Below are 12,414 nucleotides of genomic sequence, written 5' to 3'. Positions count from 1 at the left end.
TGAAAATAGTTCAGGAAAAGCAAAAGAAACTGTCCAGAAATGAACCTAAAGCCACATTTGTATTGTTTAAATTTGTTAGGTTAACATGCCAGGTGAGTTGAAATTAATACAGGCATTTGTAACATTAGTTTAAAATTTGCATTAGGTAGTAACTTGTGTTGGATCCAGGATGATTGGAAACTAAAATGGATAAGGTAATGTATCACATGGAATTGCATTAGGCTCAATGTGCAGCTATATAATATTTAAATAAAATTATCTACCATGCTCCCCTCCTTGCAGTTTTAGTGCCTGACTCAGTCAAAGGCCACAGGCCAGGCGCTGGACTCCACATATATTTGGGGCCAGGTCTATAAACATAGATAGTTGTCTTTACTTAGTACCTTACTGCCTGTTAGTCACTGATGCTAAGAGAGAGGAAAAACCGAGAGCCCAATATAGTGTAGTAAGTCTAGGCAATTGAGTATAGTGAGAAGGAGTAAATTATACTCACAAACCAGGGTTACCTCCAGGCAACCACTGTATAGGCAGGTGAGGAGATTGACCTGTCCCCACTCAGGATTAAGAAGTCGCTCTCTGTAGACGTGAAGATAAAGGGGCATCCCCCTCCACCAAGGGTGGATATACAATATAGCGTGAATATAACAGAGGCGCCAAAAGGATAAAAACACGATTTAAAATATTTAAAATTGCTTAGGAGGCAGTGGTGGACTTACCTCCCTCAAGCAGACACAGGAAGCTGTGTAATTCAACAAAGGTAAATTTAATGGTATACTCCAGGGGTTAAATACAACGCGTTTCGCAGGTCTACACCCGCTTCATCTTTTTACTACTTTTTACTGCCTGATGAAGCGGGTGTAGACCTGCGAAACGCGTTGTATTTAACCCCTGGAGTATACCATTAAATTTACCTTTGTTGAATTACACAGCTTCCTGTGTCTGCTTGAGGGAGGTAAGTCCACCACTGCCTCCTAAGCAATTTTAAATATTTTAAATCGTGTTTTTATCCTTTTGGCGCCTCTGTTATATTCACGCTATACTGATGCTAAGAGAGTGGTCATAGTGGTAACACGGCATTCATGCAGCGCTGTACTAATTGACTTCACTCTCTCTTTACTACTACTGTGCATGTATATGGTAACTTTGTTCAGCAGAAGTGATTCTTAAGGCTGGTTCACACAGGCTTTTGGTGTTGTCCATTGTTATCATTTACCCCCAGTATGGACTGAAGTCCACATTGAGATAAATGGGATTGTTCATCTCCATGCATTTACAGACATTTGCCAACGATTGCATGAACATCACGGTCAAACACAATTCCCGAGACGCTGCATGTGGCTTACCATGGCAGTTGCATTTGGTGGTTCCATACTCTCCATGGGGCTCAAAATGCGATGAGATGATGGAACGATAGGAACTGATGTCAAATGATTTTCTGCTCAGTTGCAGAAATGTATTAAGCATCCACCCGCAGGAGCCCACCTGAACTGTCCCTTAATTGCATAGTTCAACCAGTTATTTTATTACTACTGATTAATACTTATAAACAGAAACAGAGACTTATGGTCACATTCTTCATTCCATATATATAGTGCATGTGACTGAAAATCTGATTAATATACTGTAGAGAAACAGAAAAAAACATATAAATTAGGAGACAAAGATGAGGAATAGCTTAACCACTTCCTGCCCCATGGTGTGAAAATCTGTATAGACAAGGGGTGGGGGGAATGGGAGGAGAGAGAGGAGAGCGCACTCAGAAGGGTAGCAGTTGTCCCTGGCAAGCCTGCCGGGGAATGATCTCACCTTTAGGACTGACTGACTAGCCCATATGGGTCTGTCAGCAGTCTAGCGTTGTCCCTCTCTATGCCGGGGACGCAGGCAGCAGTGGTGCTTTCAAAACGGATCGGTCACATCAGCTGATCTCCATAGATGGCCGCTCACTGGGTCTTGCTGGATGAAAAGCCTGGAGGCTATGTGTGCAAGTTTGTTAGCTGCACTCTGAACTCCCACTATGTGTGGGGATAGAGTGTGCTGCTGAAGGTTCCTGGAAGGTGCAGTGCATGCAGAAAGAATACACGGCAAAGTCCGTGTTTGGTTGAAAAAATAAGAAAATGTTTATTACGCAACGCGTTTCTGGAGAGAAGCTTTCTCCTTTCTTCAGGCGAAAAACATTTGCACAAGTGTTCAGTACATTTAAATACAATAAGACAGACTGTGATTGGTTAACAAAGGTAACAAGCTGGCCAATGCATGTGGGTATGCAAATACAAATCCCAAAATCCTTTGCAGTCTTGGAGGGAAAAAAGTCCAAGTTTAACTATGATAAAATCAAGTTAAAAAATAAAAATACTGAAGTTAAAAGGTATTGATAAATAATGGGTGGGAATTGTTTTATACATATATATATGAAAAATGTGATAAAATGTAAGAAATTAATTAAAAACACCATAACTGGCTTCATTGCAGTCTATAAAGGATATACAAATATATTGATCAGATTGTTAAGGTGCAATAAGCACACAGGTTCTCTAGGTGGCAGCAAGGCACCCAAACAAAAACAACAACAACAAAAAAAAAAACAAAAAAAAACACAAACGGTATAAACAACCACTGGGACTATTATGGATACTCTGTGGTTGGATTAATGAAAGTAACTTTAATGGTAATTATGAACGCATAATGGGAAAAAAATAATTAAAAAAAAAAATTTATACTCCTTTCGGCCATTTTGCATATTTTGTAGCGAACACTACAAGCCATGGCTAAAGAACATCCCGTATGGTCAATTTAAGCGCATTAGAAGAAACTGTTCAGAAAAAAACGATTTTGACCAACAATCGGAACTTATAAAAAAGAGATTTTTACATAAACAATATCCACCTAAGATTGTCTGTGATGCACAGAAAAAAGCTGGCAGCCTATCACAGCAGGATTGCTTACAAACGAAATTGAAACAACATAGCAATGCCGATATAGAAAGAAAATTGAATATAGTTATGAATTTCTCCAGCCAACATAAAGAATGCAGAGAAATACTCGAAAAACACTGGGGCCTCCTACTTAATGATCCCTTACTCAAAACAATACTCCCACCAAAACCTAAAATCACCTATAGACGAGCAAAAACCATACGAAATATAGTGGCACCTAGTAGACTGAAGGAGAAGCAGGAGAAGAGGACTTGTACACTAACAAATACAACAAAGAACGGCTCTTTCTGCTGCAGAGGAAACAAATGTCTATGTTGCAAAAATATGCAAAATGGCCGAAAGGAGTATAAATCATCCATCAACAACAAAGTCTGGCAGATCAACCAGCGCCTGACTTGTAAATCAGACTATGTAATTTATTTGCTAGAATGCCCTTGCAATTTACAATATATAGGCCGCACCAAACAAAAATTGCATAAACGTATTAATAAGCATAGGGAAAACATCAGAAAGGGCTATTCAAAACACAGTGTCTCTAAACACTTTGATGACTTTCATAATAGAGACCCCTCTTTAATGAAGATCACCATCTTAGAACAAATTTTTGATGGAAACAAATTCAACCGTTTTAGGAATCTCTGTAATAGAGAGACCTTTTGGATTTTACAGTTAGAAACTTTAACACCAGATGGTCTGAATGTTGCAATTGAAAATATGGTAAACTAGAATCCATATTATAGTTTTATAATTTTCTGGTTGAATACAGTGAAATAACCTGCCTTTCTGTATATATGATTATATTGCAATTTTTTTTTTTTTTTTTTTAATTATTTTTTCCCATTATGCGTTCATAATTACCATTAAAGTTACTTTCATTAATCCAACCACAGAGTATCCATAATAGTCCCAGTGGTTGTTTATACCGTTTGTGTTTTTTTTTTTTTTTTTTGTTTTTTTTTTTGTTTGGGTGCCTTGCTGCCACCTAGAGAACCTGTGTGCTTATTGCACCTTAACAATCTGATCAATATATTTGTATATCCTTTATAGACTGCAATGAAGCCAGTTATGGTGTTTTTAATTAATTTCTTACATTTTATCACATTTTTCATATATATATGTATAAAACAATTCCCACCCATTATTTATCAATACCTTTTAACTTCAGTATTTTTATTTTTTAACTTGATTTTATCATAGTTAAACTTGGACTTTTTTCCCTCCAAGACTGCAAAGGATTTTGGGATTTGTATTTGCATACCCACATGCATTGGCCAGCTTGTTACCTTTGTTAACCAATCACAGTCTGTTTTATTGTATTTAAATGTACTGAACACTTGTGCAAATGTTTTTCGCCTGAAGAAAGGAGAAAGCTTCTCTCCAGAAACGCGTTGCGTAATAAACATTTTCTTATTTTTTCAACCAAACACGGACTTTGCCGTGTATTCTTTCTGCATGCACTGCACCTTCCAGGAACCTTCAGCAGCACACTCTATCCCCACACATAGTGGGAGTTCAGAGTGCAGCTAACAAACTTGCACACATAGCCTCCAGGCTTTTCATCCACCAAGACCCAGTGAGCGGCCATCTATGGAGATCAGCTGATGTGACCGATCCGTTTTGAAAGCACCACTGCTGCCTGCGTCCCCGGCATAGAGAGGGACAACGCTAGACTGCTGACAGACCCATATGGGCTAGTCAGTCAGTCCTAAAGGTGAGATCATTCCCCGGCAGGCTTGCCAGGGACAACTGCTACCCTTCTGAGTGCGCTCTCCTCTCTCTCCTCCCATTCCCCCCACCCCTTGTCTATACAGATACTTGCACCACTATCCAGTGGCTTCCAGAGAGCGGCACCACCACCATTTTCATCTTCAGCCTACACACTGTACAACACCACTACAGGACGCTCCCCTGTATATACAGGAGTCTTCTATATATACACTGCCCAGTGTATATGGGACACTACCTACTGCAATCATGGTGTGAAAATAAGTCTCTGCACTCCTACAAAATCCTAGATAACACTGGTTATTTATCTCTGAACTGATAACAATGCTACACAGTTGTAAAGGAATGACAGCAAACCCCTCTCTTCCTCCCAGGTAATTAAATGGCAGGATTAATGTGTAAACAAGTGTAAAACAAACATTTCAGGAGCAGACAGATGTAACAAGATAGTAGGGTATATACAATGTGTTACTAATACCGTATTTGGCGCCGTATAAGACGCACTTTTCCTCCCCCAAAAATGGGGAGAAAAAGTCCCTGCGTCTTATACGGCAAAGGCAGGGAAGCCCCAAATTGCAAACGCCCGCCGATCCGAACCGCCGACCCGCCGCCATGTTGGGGATTCCCTGCCTGTGTGCCCGCAGCGTTAGACTACCCCGTGCCTCAGCTTTTGTCCTCTAATTACCTCCTGCCCCCCGTGTGCGACTCCCCCGGTCCCCCCTCGTGTCTCCGATATCCCAGCGTGTCTCCGATATCCCTATTGTATGTATTTCACCCCTCAGTGTCTGCAGCATCAGCGGCTTACCAGATCCATGCCGCCGCGAGAACTGCAGACACCCGGCATCTCCATACGCTTCCTCTATTGTGCGCTTGTACTCATGACGTCATCAGTACAAGCGCACAATAGAGGAAGCATATGGAGATGTCGGGTGTCTGCAGTTCTCGCGGCGGCATGGATCTGGTAAGCCGCTGATGCTGCAGACACTGAGGGGGTGAAATACATACAATAGGAATATCGGAGACACGCTGGGATATCGGAGGCACGCAGGGGGGACCGGGGGAGTTGCACATGGGGGGCAGGAGGTGATTAGAGGGCAAAAGCTGAGGCACGTGTGGGTGGGGACAGGACACAGGAGGACACATGGGGAGAAGGGGCACACATTAGGACACATAGGGCACACATTAGGACACATGGGGCACACAGCAGGACACATGGGGCACACAGCAGGACACATGGGGGCAGACAGCAGGACACATGGGGCAGACAGCAGGACACATGGGGCACACAGCAGGACACATGAGGGCACACAGCAGGACACATGGGGGCACACAGCAGGACACATGGGGGCACACAGCAGGACACATGGGGCACACAGCAGGACAGATGTAGGACAGATGGGGCACACAGGAGTACCATTTGGGGGATAACATGTACAAGACGCTCCTGGAACATGGACGCCCCAGGTTTAGTATATATATATTTTTTCCCCTGGTTTTTGCCCTCTAAACCTGGGTGCGTCTTATATTCCGGAGCGTCTTATACGGCGCGAAATACGGTACATATTAAAACAAATGAACTGTTTAAATAAACAGGAGAGATAGACAAATAAAATGGGTGGGTTTAATGTACTGTACAATAGAAGCTGTTTACATTAAAGCTATAATGTATGAAAGTGGATACATTTTGTATTGTTTCACTTTTTTTTTAATTTTCCTTTTAAAATACATAGAAAATAAGGTCATTACTAAAAACAAATATCAGCCACAAAAATCCTAATTTGTCCTGAATAAAACAATATATAGATCATTTAGTTGTGCTAATTATTTATAAAGTTATTGCCAAAGTAATCAGAGCTGAGCTGAACTGTGAAAATGACCAGGGTTGGGAAGTGGTTAAAGCAAAAACTGTATGGTAAATAAGCGCCACAGTCATAAGTACTAATAGCAACTGAGCCGCAGCTAAAAACTAGATAGGTCCCAATGTCCACATAAATGTATATATATCTCAATTTTATTGCTGGCTCTCTTCATGCAATCCCTCCTCGGTACCCCCGAGGACACCAGTATGTGAAACTGGTAGGGTTTGAGATTGCTTGCTGCCCTATTTGATGCCCTGCTCAGATTTTTTACAGAAAGCACTTTTTTACCTTGGGGCCTGCCTGTGATTTGGGTCCCTGTCTGTAAGTTTATTTTAACCTTTTAGTCTTTTACTAACCTAAGCATATTTAAAATAGTCTACACTTAGATTCCTCTATTACCCCTCTTTATGTACTGCCTACATACTATGTAAATGCAAGGATTCCTGTGCCTTGGCTTGAGATTGCACAGGGGTTGAAAAAATACAATCTATTGCCATAGCCAGTGGAGACCAAATAGTCACCTTGGACCGTTTTACTGAGATATGGGCACGGGATAACAACAGGCTCCATTAACAACCTTCTAATGTGGGTGATCACCAGCTGGTAAGCTTAATGTGTATCTATCTGTTTGCCATGGTGTATTATGGAGTGATTGCATGAAGAGAGCCAGTGCTAAAATTCTGATATAAATAGTTCATAGCAACCAATTAGGTTACATTTGTGATCTGGAAACAGAAGAAGAATCCATGCTGACTCTTTGGGTAATATGTCTTGTTTACTAACAACAGCTCCACATTATGTCCAGTTTTTATAAATCAGTCTTGAAATAAGGGATTATGGAAGCCAGTGTGATTGCATGATTATTTCTGATTTGTAGCCGCATGGTGTCTGTGTATTTGTCTGACACAACATTCTGCCTGCCATCATCACAGATGAGGAAAATTGCTAAAATGTGTCTCAACCAAGATTGCACTAAACTGGCATAATATCTATTTCAAAATGCATGAATATTGCTGTGATTTGTTAAATGTAACTGTTTCCCACTAAATATTATACTCATACAAATGCAGACACTCATATTGCATTCACGTTAACAAAGTGGACATGGTTTATAAAGGATTTCCAGACCTGAGCACAGATAGTCAATGAGAGGGCAGGTTTTTTTTAGCTTGCATGCAAAGATTATGTAATCTTTGCAAACGAGATAAACAGAGGAACACCAAGAGCCCCAATAGTGTAGTATGTATTGACAAAGGGGATAATGACAAAGAGTAATAGTTATCATACTCACAAACATGGGTCACCAATAGGCAACCACTGTAAAGGCAGGTGGGGAGATTATCCTGACCCCACTCAGGAATAAGAAGTCGCTCTCTGTAGATAGTAGAAAAGGGTCGCAACCCTCCACCTAGGGTGGATACAATATTATATAGGAGAGAACAGAGGCGCCACAAAAATAAAAGGGGTTTTAAAGGAGCTTAAAAGCCAAACATTTTTGGTAATTAGAGGAGGCAGTGGTGGACTCACCTCCTCCAAGCAGACACAACATGACTGTACATTCAGTCTAATTATTAACGAACTCCAGATAAAACAAAGCAACGCGTTTCACGGGTCCAACTGCTTGAAGGAGGTGAGTCCACCACTGCCTCCTCTAATTACCAAAAATGTTTGGCTTTTAAGCTCCTTTAAAACCCCTTTTATCCTTTTGGCGCCTCTGTTCTCTCCTATATAATTATGTAAACTTTATTCAGTTTGGAATAAAAAATTAAATTTCAAGCCACATACAATATGCATTACATTTGCATGCTAGCCAGAACAATTAACATCTTTCTGACCATCTGTAGAACTGAGAACAGAGGCGCCAGCAGGATAAAAGGTAATAAAATGTTTAAAATTTGCTGGGAGGCAGTGGTGGACTTACTCAAAATACTGTCTGAATTAAACTAATAAATTTATTATTTTTTATTTGCCTCCCAGCAAACGTTAAAACTTGTATTACCTTTTATCCTGCTGGTGCCTCTGTTCTCTTACGATAATACTGCATCCACCCCTGGTGAAGGGGTGACCTACCCCTACTTTCTGATCTACAGAGAACGACATCTTAATCCTTAGTGAGGACAGGTCTGATCTCCTCACCTGCATCTACAGTGGTTGCCTAAGAGGTAACCCATGTTTGTGAGTATATTCATCTAACACATTTATCCCTGGTTTTCAATACATACTACACTATGTTGGGCTCTCTGTGATTCTTATTTATCTGTAAAAACTGAGAATCAGTTGCTTTTTTATGCTCTTTTGCATGTATTGAGTTCACAATTCACAAAATAAACGCACGTAGCAGTGCATAGCTTTTAGTTAAAACACATAGATGTAAACTGTCCTACAGGTAAACATGGAAAATTCCCTCACGCTTTTTGCATCAGTTAAAGCTGACTGCATCTGATTCAGTGACAATCTACACTTAAAGCAAACCGGGGGGAGAGTGGGGGTGTTGCAATCCATATTTAATGATACTTACCTTAAGAGGGGAAATCCTCTGGATCCTAAAGCTTTCCCCCTCATCCTCCGCAGACCCCTTCCACTTCTATCACCCCTGCAGTGTGGCCTCCATGGGCATGTGGACTACTACCATCCTGCTCAGGCTCTGGTGAAAATAGCAGGGTCAGGTCCTTGCTACTGTGCAGGTGCAGACGCCTTGCGCTTGCATAGTAGCACAAACCTAATCCGGCTATTGCCAAAGAGAGCAGAGCAGGAGGTAGTGCACATGTTCGATGCAGCGAGAAACATTGACATGGAGACAGGGCTATGGAGGAGGATGAGGGAAGCCTATTTGGGATCCAGAGGCTTCCCCTTAGAAAGGTAAGTACCCACTAGGGACACTTTTTTTTACCTCGGGTTCCCTTTAAACTCAATGCAACTGTTGTAGTCTAATCCACCCCTAAGCCCTCTTTGAGATGGACAACTGAAATAAATCCTTTACGGGTAGTTCATCTTACCTGCCGACCATGAAGGCCTTTGAGATGTAACACAGTGCAGCTGAATTGAGCATTTATATAACCCCACATGTGTCAGCAAGCCCCTGGCCCTTGTGAGCCTTGTGTTCACAGCCTTTAGTCTCCCATGCAAATGTCCTTTCACACTGGTTCCATTGTGTTCCAAAGCAACAGGCAACATCATCGCATTGCAAAGCCACACAGTGATAATCCTATGGCGCTTTCACACTCAGAGCATTTGCTGCAGGTTGTGACAGAGTAATATACAGCATGCTATGCATTTACCAAGGCAATGTCCACATTTACAGTGGCATAGAAGCTTACTTTCATTGTACTAAATGCTTTACTATTTAGTCACACAGCATGTCTAACACACAGCGTGATTTTTCAGCATTCTGGCATCGTGAAAGGGCCCTTAAAAAGCACTAACTGATCCAGAAAGCCTGGCCTTGATTTTATAACAATTGTCTCCTGTTAAAGGCCACTCTGGTAAAAAGTGAAGGTGCAGTGGGTAGGGGGGGATGATCAAATACTTACCACTCCTCCCTCCCCTATGTCACTTGCCATTTACCTCCACTTAATCCCGTTCTCCTCGGTAACTTGGGCCGCTCCAAACCCGGACATACTGCGCTGCACTGATTAGATATGCGGGGTGGCGCGTGCCCTCTTGTCCTGTGACATCACTCTGCATGGTCACAAGGGAACAGAACTGACATACTGAGCATGCGCGGTGCAGTATGACAGGGGTTTGGAGTTGCCCAAGTCACCAGGAAGAACGGGATTGAGTGGAGGAGTGACAGAGGGGAACGGGAGGTGGGGTACAGAGGGCAATGGGAGACGTGGTACAGAGGGGAACGGGAGACGCGGTAAGTATTTGATTATGCCCCACTACCCATGGCACCTTCACTTTTTATTAGAGCTTTCGGCTCTGGTATCCTTTAGGTGAAAGACATTTGCATCACTCACCTGAGTTATATTATACTACTCTCAGGATTTTTTGTAATGCTTCCTACATTAACTATTATATGGTTACACCCATCTAGATTTTTAACAAAAATATTTTTAAAAAGGTTTGCACATGCAACTATATTCACTATTGCTGTATTACAAGCCCTTTAAAGATAGTAATAATAATCTAATCATTCATGTGTTTAGAATCAACCTTACCTTTGCCAAAAGTAATCCATTCCTGACTGCTAAAGTTGCATTCACACTCCTCTGAGTATGAACAGAAGCAATAATAGTAATAACTCCTTCAGAACATTGCATATTTACACATTGCTGGTTATACAAAAAACATCATGATAGCTGGTGATGAAGAAATTAATAAGTCTGTACATATTCTCACTGAAAACATCATTCTAGCGCCACAGTACTGTCCAGAGGGCAAATGGGAGAGGTTGATAGTTCCTCTGGCAGTAAGGAATGAAAATGGCAATATTCTTTTTGCATTCATTTTCACGAAAATAATGGTAAACTCAAGCAAAATTCCATTGAAAATTTGTTTTAATATTTTTCAATTTATTTTCAAATTTCCGCAACAAAAATATAGATTTTTCACGTTTTTGCTGTAAAACTTTTTATGGTAAATTTTTTATTTCCTTCATCGTCGTGTAAAAATAAAATTTTCACCCAAAAAACGCGAAATTGCAAAAATTCTAGCTATTTTTTTTTTTGCAAAAATTTCTCAAAATTGAAAATGGCATTTGGCGAAAATTCATAAACAACACTGGCCTCTGGTGTCAACTGTATGTTGAATACAGAACTACACTTAATAAAATTCTCAGCAGTGATTGTTAGCTTTATCCCTATGGCTGATGTCAATTCGTAACTCTGTTGGCTATTGTGAAGAGTGGATTCATAGTAGTTCACTGTCAAAGTCATACAGAAAGTGCAGTCATGTTTTTCTTTCAACAACAGTGGCAGGAAATAGAAAATAAAACAGGCTTTGATAGTACTTTTTCATTACATCCTTTTTTACAGTAGTAGCTAGTAAATTTGGAATCAAACCTTCAATCTGTTCTTCAATTTATTTTGCAACAGGCAAAGTGCTATGTAGTTAGAACAAAGTGTATGTGTACCTTTATCATCCTGTTTTGGAAAATGACTTTTCTATTTTTTAAAACGTTTGAACCTCTAGCACAACATAGAGTGAATGAATATACTAGACAGAGTAGGTGAAAATTAAATACAATATCTGTTAGCTATCAAGCCTGCCAGCTGCCAATCAGTTAGTTAGCAGAAGGTTAAACAAAAGGCTAGAGGCTTCAATAAACTAAGTTTAATTCCCTTCTTAGGTCAGTGAAAAGTTTTATGTCATACTCATATGTGCTGTTTACACTGCTGTCTAGTTATGAGAAATCTGCATATTCACTTTCAACTGAATCTGGAAATTTGCAATGAGGGATCTGGGATTTTGTACAGGTGATCAGAACTGTGAACTGTTAATAAATAAAATGGAAATCATTTTCAAATGTGCCAAAATTCCATATATGCCAATGCAAATTTTTGATTTCTATGGAACAGAAACTTAAACCTTCTGCAATCTAATAACTGTCTACTAACTAGCACCATTGCTATTTGCTTACATTTGGGGTCATTCACCCCTAACCCCCCCTCCCCCTTAACTCTATGCTCCTCAGAGCCCCTGCATCATTTTTAGCAGTATTGTAACTCACCTGTCCTGAGGTGCTGCTTTGTCCGTGTTCCCAGTCTTCATCCCCACTGGCTGCCTCTTCTCCATGACCCAGCACATTTTATGCATAAGAAAATGCACCGGGTCATGGAGAAGAGGCAGCCAGCAATCGCGCAGGCTAGGAGTAGCACACCAAGACAGGTGAGTTACAGTACTTCTAAAATGGGCGCAGGGGCCACAAGGAGCAGTTGTGGGAAATCTGGGGGGTG

The 12,414-nt window shown here is 40.9% G+C and overlaps 1 protein-coding gene across 5 annotated transcripts in view; it reads left to right on the top strand.

The window, feature by feature from the left end:
- Positions 1-12,414, top strand: part of GABRG3 (gamma-aminobutyric acid type A receptor subunit gamma3) — a 554,105-nt gene that overhangs the window by 96,428 nt on the left and 445,263 nt on the right. The gene's annotated exons all lie outside the window — the stretch shown is intronic.

This window comes from Hyperolius riggenbachi, chromosome 2, assembly GCF_040937935.1.
Source record: "Hyperolius riggenbachi isolate aHypRig1 chromosome 2, aHypRig1.pri, whole genome shotgun sequence".
Classification (NCBI taxonomy): domain Eukaryota; kingdom Metazoa; phylum Chordata; class Amphibia; order Anura; family Hyperoliidae; genus Hyperolius; species Hyperolius riggenbachi.
This window is presented reverse-complemented; position numbering and strand designations above follow the sequence as displayed.